This window comes from Nicotiana attenuata, unplaced genomic scaffold (genome assembly GCF_001879085.1).
Source record: "Nicotiana attenuata strain UT unplaced genomic scaffold, NIATTr2, whole genome shotgun sequence".
NCBI lineage: Eukaryota > Viridiplantae > Streptophyta > Magnoliopsida > Solanales > Solanaceae > Nicotiana > Nicotiana attenuata.
In genome coordinates, this window is record NW_017672456.1 from 109,484 (window position 1) to 118,297 (window position 8,814).

The following is an 8,814-nucleotide window of genomic DNA, read 5'->3' on the forward strand; positions in this document are numbered from 1 at the left end:
TATATAATGCATGCTGGACTCATGGAGTCACGTTCTAAACCTTTTGGAGTGACATAAGGTCATTGCACCATCTATTAATATTATGGACATCATACCATCAATATGAACTTCACTAGGACTTAAGGATCATATACACTTTCTTGGAATAACTTTGTAAGGAAAGAATAACATGGACAACCTTAGTTGCTAGGAGTAGATTCATTATGAAATAGCGTATCGTTTATGTTCGTTTCACTTTAGATCATGCCAAAAGAATGAAGGAAGAGCCTTAACATACCTTGTATATTCTTCCCAACCTCAAGCTATGCAATTTCACGGCTCCTTAGTCTACAATAAGAGAAATGACACTCTCGTTATCGTTTAAGCGTCGTAACTATTATGTATCAACCACAATCTATTTTACAATGAAATGGATAACACCTCCCCTATATATATGACTTCACACTAGTCAAAACAATCACAAACAGCCCAACATAACCCTATCACTTCATACACAACACGCAACCATAATAGTGTCAAACAATCCGAAAATGTTACGATGAACGACCAACAAACAACCTTGCCATTATGAGGTGTTTATCCACACCCTTCCTCCTCTAAACTCCATAAAAACAGTAGTAAAAGACAACCCAATACCAACACGAAACAGACCAAAAACAGTCCCACAAGTTCATCAACTCAAACATAATTTTTCGGTTTACTTAAACACGTTTCGACTTGTCTTTTCTTTCAAATTGAGAAATACAACCAAAAGTACATCATTACACCTCTTATACAATAAAACAGCCGTGAATTTAACTTAAAAGTAAGTTCACAACCAGCCAACCATTGCACAAGATCAAACAACATACCATTCTTCCGAAACTAGCTAGGTCTATTCTTTACGATCGAGTTACAACTCGCAAACGCATAGATAATGGAAGGAGAAGCATAAACTTACCTTGTACTGAGTATCACCCACGAAACCTGGTCCTTTTTCATCAAAAATAAGTTCCTCAACACGGATACAAGAAGGAGAAAGAGAAACTAGCATGCTGTCCGGACTTTTCAGCACTAGAATCGCGTTGTAACACCCGGAATACCCTAGGGTTTGTGTGGGATTTTGCGGGAGGAGTTGCAGGGGTTCAATTAGGTTTTCTTGGTCTGAAATACAGGTGAAATAACTCAGTTTTTATTCCCTTAAAATACCCCTCTTGGCCGACTTTGGGGCTTTTAATTAAGTCCTCTCATTTTGGCAAGTAGGTGATGCACCTACTTGTCACCTACCAGTCTACGCTGTCTCGCGAAAATGCAAAAATCTCTCTACTCCAATATCGTATCGACGAACGGTTTAATCCGTTGGAAACTAGACTCGTAGATCTTCAATTTGATATATAGATCATCCCCTAATTCCAAGTATATTGGGAGAAAAGCTCAGTTACATTTGACCTAATTTTCAACACATTTATGAATGGAACTTGTGATGACCTTTTTCCAACTTTTGTTCCACAACTCGCTTGACTTCAAAACATAACACATGACTATCATACGACTACAATAACTCATAACTTAACCTCCTCATCATGTTAATCACCCTAGTCTCTCCCCAAAAAAATATGTTATTACATTCCAAACTTGACGATTTTCGACGAAACCTATTTTTCTTCAATTCGTTTAGCGACTAAGCTTTCCAACCCTTTTGGTACTTGTTATTCATGATCTTAAATATTTGTAACCTCCAAGGTAACATGATTAACTTACTTTATTTGCTTCCAAATATAATCTCATTTTCGAGCTTACATCAATGACTTACGACGTACTCTCACGTATGAAAACTTGAGGTGTAACACCTTCCTTAATGAACTTCTATAGACTTAAAGTAGTCAAGTAGAAGAACATCTTCTGCTGCCACCGCTTGAAATCAATCTCGAAAAATTTTTCAGGTTTTTTTGCCGGTGCCAACGCCAGTGTTCGGTTTATCGATGCATTGGTAGTCATCATCGGAACAGCCTGGTTCCCGTTGTCATTAGTCATTTCTGTAAAAGAATGACACAAACAAACGTTAAAATCACGTAGATTTTAATCTCCAACGGAGTGGAAAACCACAAAGGTTTTAATCTCCAGAACAGTGAATATAATACAAATACAGAAAATAATTTAAATTCCTTAAGCTTGTTAGTAATCTGTATTTGTAAAATAATTCTAGAGAAAATAAAATAACATATAAACAGAAATATAAACGAAACAGAAGTTAATCCGAGCCCACTGAATTCACAGTGTTTCCTTAAGGAATTTAACCCCCATATATTACCCAGGTTGTGGATTATTTCCTCCTAGGATAGAACGCATTACACATTGGTGTAGTGGTACTTCAAACCCCAGTATTTCAGCGAATACAAAGTTTGGTAGCAAATCACATTTACTGTTGTTTTCTTTGAAGTTAAAACAATGCAGAAGAAAGGGGGAGAACTCAGAAGATCGTATGGAAAATCTAAGAGAACGGACTGGTATTTATAGCCAATGTTGAGCTCAAAACTGAAGAGGTGAAACTATTCAGAAGGGTTGTTTATGTAAAACGGCCATAACATAAATGACTATTTACGCAATAATAAAACGGGAATTGAAGAGGGAGATTAATTTTCCGTTACCAAATCGGAAACTGAAAACGGAAAAAACGTTTAATATTTTCGTTGGATTTAATATTAATATTCCGTTGGATTTCTGTTAATATTTGCTATTAACAAATAAATTTGGTCCAAAAAATTAATCGGTCAATCGATCATGTGACCAAATCCAAATCCAAATCCGAAGCCGAAGCCGAAGCCGAGCCGAGCGACGACGACGATGCGAGGCTTGCGTTCTTCTTAACTCTTTAAGAGCTACAAGAAGAGCAATTGTATATATATACCCATCAAAAACCTTTTCCTCTTCCAATATGGGACAATGTCCCATTGTCAAGGGGGGGGGGGGGGACTTAAAATTTTACTTAAACATTTCATTTTTCCTCCATTTCTCATTCACCCTCTTTTAAGCCTATTTAGCTTAAAACCTCAACACACGCAAGTATACATGGTCGTCAAGTAATAAAGTGACTCGAAAGTCGGATGTCGAACCCACATAGACTTAGATTAATCGTTAACTAAGCAAACTAAAATCAGCTAACTGTCCAAGATAATAGAAAAATAGTATTTACTACTATTGTAAAAATTAAACGAGTAATTAGCTAAATTAATTAGGAGCATGCGATTGTGGTTGGGTTCTAATCGAAGGAGATGAAGATTCCATCGGTTTGTCAATCCTATTGGGTTCGTAATTACACATGTTAATCAACATTATCTATGGTTGCTAGTTGACCAGATCGTTCATATAAATAGCATGTTCCCACAATACTATCCGTCATCCACAATATATCAAACCTATATTCCTATGGTCCGAATCTATCATGAACGAGTATAATATGGTATTCAACTAAGCAAAACTGTTAGGTATATTCCTATCCTAACCGCGAAATCTTTCCCCGAGCCATGGGTTCAGAAACAAGCTCTCTCTAATTCTACTCTAATCTAAATACGGCTTTTCCAAGCACATCATAGATAATACAACTTAACTGCTGGCCAAACAATTAAGCAATTGTGCACAGAATTAGAGAAACAACCAAAGATGATAACTCGAATTAACGGTAATATAATTAATAAACTTTAATATTCATGACAACCACAACCCTAGAACGCAAAGTTTAGCTCCACATAGACATGATATCAAAACAACAATTCATCCAAAGAAACGTAAATATTACTAAGTTTGATGGAAGAAAGATGGAATCTAATGAATTCCGGCCTCCACGACGGCTTCGTGCTCTCCCTTGGTCCAAAAATATATCAAAAGTCCTCAAAATAACATTTTTATATTTATTTATACTAAGTATGGTTGGGCCAAGACGAAATCTCCCGTTCCTAGCCGAAATAGGAAAACTTGCAAACTTATTGCTTTTCATGCGTCGTAATGTGCGTCGCAGTAGTGTTTTTTTCTGTCAAACAAAAAAAAATCCAGTCTCTGAACTTTGAAAATTTCTGACATAAAATTACACTAATGCGTCGCACTACGCGTCGCACACTGCCTCGCACTAGTGCATTTCTTCAGCAGTTGCTTCTTCCTTGAATTTCGACGTCCAGAATTGATCCTCGACCCCCGAACACAATCCCAACTTAATCCTTCGGGCTTTTACTCAAACTTCAAAGATCCAAATAGCTCGAATTCGTTCCATAACATCTACATAGCTCAGAATCGCTCCTACATAAAACACACAATAAGTGCAAAACACTAACAATTAAAGCTCAAACACAATTAAAGTGTAGTGAATTAGAGTGCAATAAGCGACTAAAATACGTAATTATAGCCTACCATCAAATAGCTGTTGATCCAGAGATAAGCAAGCTTTTAAAAAATGTCCAAATTGATTATTCCGAACCATAAAATGAAAAACTTACTATTTTTTTGTAAATTAATGTTGGTTTCCAGTTTTTGTTAGTCAAATTAAACTTTAGGTTACGTGCCTATATTAATACTGAAACCCAAGTATTCCTATGGTCTGAATCTATCATGAACGAGTATAATATGGTATTCAACTAAGCACAACTGTTAGGTATATTCCTATCCTAACCGCGAAATCTTTCCCCGAGCCATGGGTTCAGAAACAAGCTCTCTCTAATTCTACTCTAATCTAAATACGGCTTTTCCAAGCACATCATAGATAATAGAACTCAACTGCTGGCCAAACAATTAAGCAATTATGCACAAAATTAGAGAAACAACCAAAGATGATAACTCGAATTAACGGTAATATAATTAATAAACTTTAATATTCATGACAACCACAACCCTAGAACGCAAAGTTTAGCCCCACATAGACATGGTAGTAAAACAACAATTCATCCAAAGAAACGTAAAGATTACTAAGTTTGATGGAAGAAAGATGGAATCTGATGAATTCCGGCCTCCACGACGGCTCCGTGCTCTCCCTTGGTACAAAAATATATCAAAAGTCCTCAAAATAATATGTTATTGTTATTTGCCATTTTAATATGTTAATGGCATTTTGCAATTTACATTAATCAGTTGGTTTTAAGTGATAGGGGGAGAGGTGAAGCAGTAAAGGAAGACGGACAAAATGCAAGGCATAAAGGAAGATATGTCAGAAGTGGGATTTGAACCCACGCCCTCTTACGAAGACCAGAACTTGAGTCTGGCGCCTTAGACCACTCGGCCATCCTGACTTTTTGGTATGAGTTCTGTAAGAAATATAGTAGATTTGTTAACGGTTGAGAGTAATAAGGGTAAATTCTTTTAGCAATCATTTTCATTTGGAATGGTTATATACTTATATTCAAACGTGATTACAAGAACATATGCGCCAACAAGATGCAAAACAGCATAGGATACTTTATTCTAGCTATTCTTTTCACATTTCCTTTCATATCGAATAACTTGCTAGATATTGATAGGTGTATTATCCGGGAACAAAATCGGCACATGACCAGAAATTAAAATTAAAATTTTACATACTAAACCAAAAAAAACACTACTATACATCTAAACTTCTTTTACGCGTGGTTGTTGGTACTATTTGGTTCTATTATTGTGTTTCATCTTTTCTTTATCTGAGAGTCTATCAGAAATAATATCTTTGCCTTCCTAGCATAGGGGTAAGGCTGCGTCTATTCTATCCTTCTTAGACCCCACTTGTGAAAATTAATTGGGTTTGTTATTGTTGTCGGCCGTTACGCGTTGACTTATTTTAGAAATGAGAAGTGTCACTCTTTAACTTAGTATTAGCCAGTTTTATTTTTTAATTGCTCTATTTTTATCTTTCTTTGTTGAGAAAAAGGCCTAATATACCCCTCTACTATCGGATATTGTCTACATTTAACCTCTGTTATACTAACCGGCCAAATTTACCCCTACCATTATACTATTCGGTCAAATTTATCCCTACCATTATACTATTCGGTCAAATTTACCCCTACCATCAGCAAACTTTTAAACTTACACCGAAATCCCTATTACACGCCTTTTTTCACGGGTAATCTTTTACACACCCAACCTTTTAAAAGTGTGTCGAAAATACACCTGTTTGATTACGTGTCACTCGCGTGTTTTTCACACATAAGAGGCGAGTTGACAATTAAAATTATGTGTCTGAAGGCTCATTTTGACAACGCCTTTTCATATTTTCATTTTTCTAAATCCTTTTCTTCATTTTTTAAAAAAATTCACTATTCTTTTCCATCTTTTTCCATTACTGCACCATCGCCTCTTATACCACCATACCACCAAATATTTTGGCCAAGATTTAGAGGATAAAAGATCAGAGATTTGTATACGGTCGAAATCGTATGCCTCCGATCAATGGGCTCGAGGGGTCATTTTGAGCCCGAGTTCGGGCAAGGTCGAGTTCGAGCTCGAGGGACCAGATCCGAGCTCGAGGACACCGTGCAATGCCCGAAGACTGAAGCACGACGTACACCGAGGCCGAGTATGCTCGATCCCGAAATTGTACCGTTGAGGATTTGTAACAGAATAAGCTAGATTCCTGCCACGTCCCCAAGATCGTGACGCAAATCCCGGAATATGATTGTACGATTCCGTACTAGGCGGTTAGACAGTTGTATCAGGAATATTCCCTACTGCAAATAGAAATATTCCATATTTAGGATTCCCCTATTATATAAAGGGGACCACAATCATTTGTAAGATCATCTGATCACTGAGAAAAGAATATACTCTCTACTTTTTGCCTACTATTCATCAGCATTGTCCTTTAGCTCTATTTTTCTTACTTTACTTATCTTATTTTATTGCTATTAGCCTGTCTCGAGGTCACTGTCTCGAGGTCGCTACTGCCGAGTTACGTTGGTTTGACTCACTAATCTCTTTTATCTTTACTTCTTATTTCTTGATTATTAATTGGTATTGAACTAAATCGCATATCTTTAAAACCACAAATCAAATTTAATTGTTACTCGTATTTTCGAGGTAAATAGTTTGGCGCCCACCGTGGGGCTAAAGATAATAGTGATTGTTTCTTTACTAATTCTTATTACACACGTTATTTTTACACTTTCTCTTGTCAAGAATTTTTTATTCTCAGGCTGAAACATGTCTAGCTCACAAAATGCACCTGCACATGACAACGAAGGTCTTGGTGAAAACAAAAATGTAGGGGTCGGTGTACCACCGGTAAACCCTGGGGAAGTGCAAAATATGGAACCAGTTGATGTTAGTTCTCATATTGCTCTAAACACGAATTTAGGCACAAACCCCGGAGGGAGTGTACGCAGGGAAGCCCGACCTGGTGGTCAAGGAACACAAGGCGTGGGTGACGGAGGAATCAGCCTCCAAGTGATATTCGAAATGTTGCAAGCTCAACAGATCGCCATTGCTCAACTTCAAAGTCAAAATAAGACTCTGAGTGTAGCTGAACATGAAAACAATCGACGTACTGAGCCGATATTGGAAAGATCAAACGATAATGGCTCGGGGACTGACCCCGAGATTATGAGGATGCTCGAGGAACTCTCCAGGAGAATTGAGTCCGGGGAGAAAAAGATTGAGGATAATGACAAAAAAGTGGAAACATATAACTCCCGTGTTGATCAAATCCAGGGGCACCACCGATATTGGAAGGGCTGGATTCTAAAAAGTTCGTGCAAAGACCTTTCCCCCCTAGTGCGGCTCCGAAGCCAATCCCTAAGAGGTTCCGTATGCCCGAGATTCTCAAGTATAACGGGACGACCGATCCGAATGAACACGTCACCTCGTATACGTGCGCCATCAAAGGAAACGATTTAGGAGATGACGAAATTGAATCCGTACTATTGAAAAAATTTGGGGAGACTCTATCGAAGGGTGCCTTAATTTGGTATCATAACTTACCCCCTAATTCTATTGATTCGTTTGCTATGCTTGCAGATTTTTTTTGTAAAGGCACACGCCGGAGCCCTCAAAATTGCAACGAGGAAATCGGACCTTTTTAAGGTAAGGCAGAAAGATAACGAGATGCTCAGGGAATTCGTGTCTCAGTTCCAAATGGAGAGAATGGATTTGCCCCCAGTCTCCGATGACTGGGCTGTTCAAGCTTTCGCTCAAGGTCTCAATACTCGGAATTCTAGAGCTCCGCAGCAGTTGAAGCAAAGTTTAATCGAGTATCCGGCTGTCACTTGGGCCGACGTACACAATCGATATCAGTCGAAGATTAGGGTCGAGGATGATCAACTAGGGACTCCTTCGAGGTCCGATTATTCTAACAGGCCCATGAATAGGGTCAAAAGGGACATTGATCGAGAGCCGAGGTCGAGTAGAGATCGATATCAATCGTACAACGGAGATAGTAGGAGCATTGGATCTGGGCGAAGCTTCGCACGAAATGATCAAGGTCAAAATTCATGGGGACTCGACGCTGAGGAAGATCACATCAAATATCCAAAATCCGAATATAGGTACGGCCCCATCTTTTCTATTTTTTCGACTAACGCTTACAGGTTATCGGTGAGGATCGATAGGAAGCTATGGGTCTTAATGCACGCGTTGCACTCTTTTTTCCTTAGATCGGGTTAAATCCCAAATGGGTTTTTCCAACAAGGTTTTTAACGAGGCAACTAGGGGTGTTCAAAACCGATCCGAAACCGAAAACCGAACCGAAACCGAAGCCTAATGGCTTATTGGTATTGGGTTAACGGTTTAACGGACGGGGAACGGATTGAATTTTTTTTATTAACGGCTTATTGGTTTGGGGGCGGATTATTTAATTTTCTTAACGGATAATCCGTTAACCCGTTA

The 8,814-nt window shown here is 38.2% G+C and overlaps 1 non-coding gene across 1 annotated transcript; it reads right to left on the minus strand.

Moving 5' to 3' along the window:
* Positions 1–5,168: 5,168 nt before the first annotated feature.
* On the minus strand, positions 5,169–5,252 carry TRNAL-CAA. Its single transcript has one exon. It is a non-coding gene; the product is annotated as a tRNA-Leu (tRNA).
* Between the last annotated feature and the right edge of the window lie 3,562 nt (positions 5,253–8,814).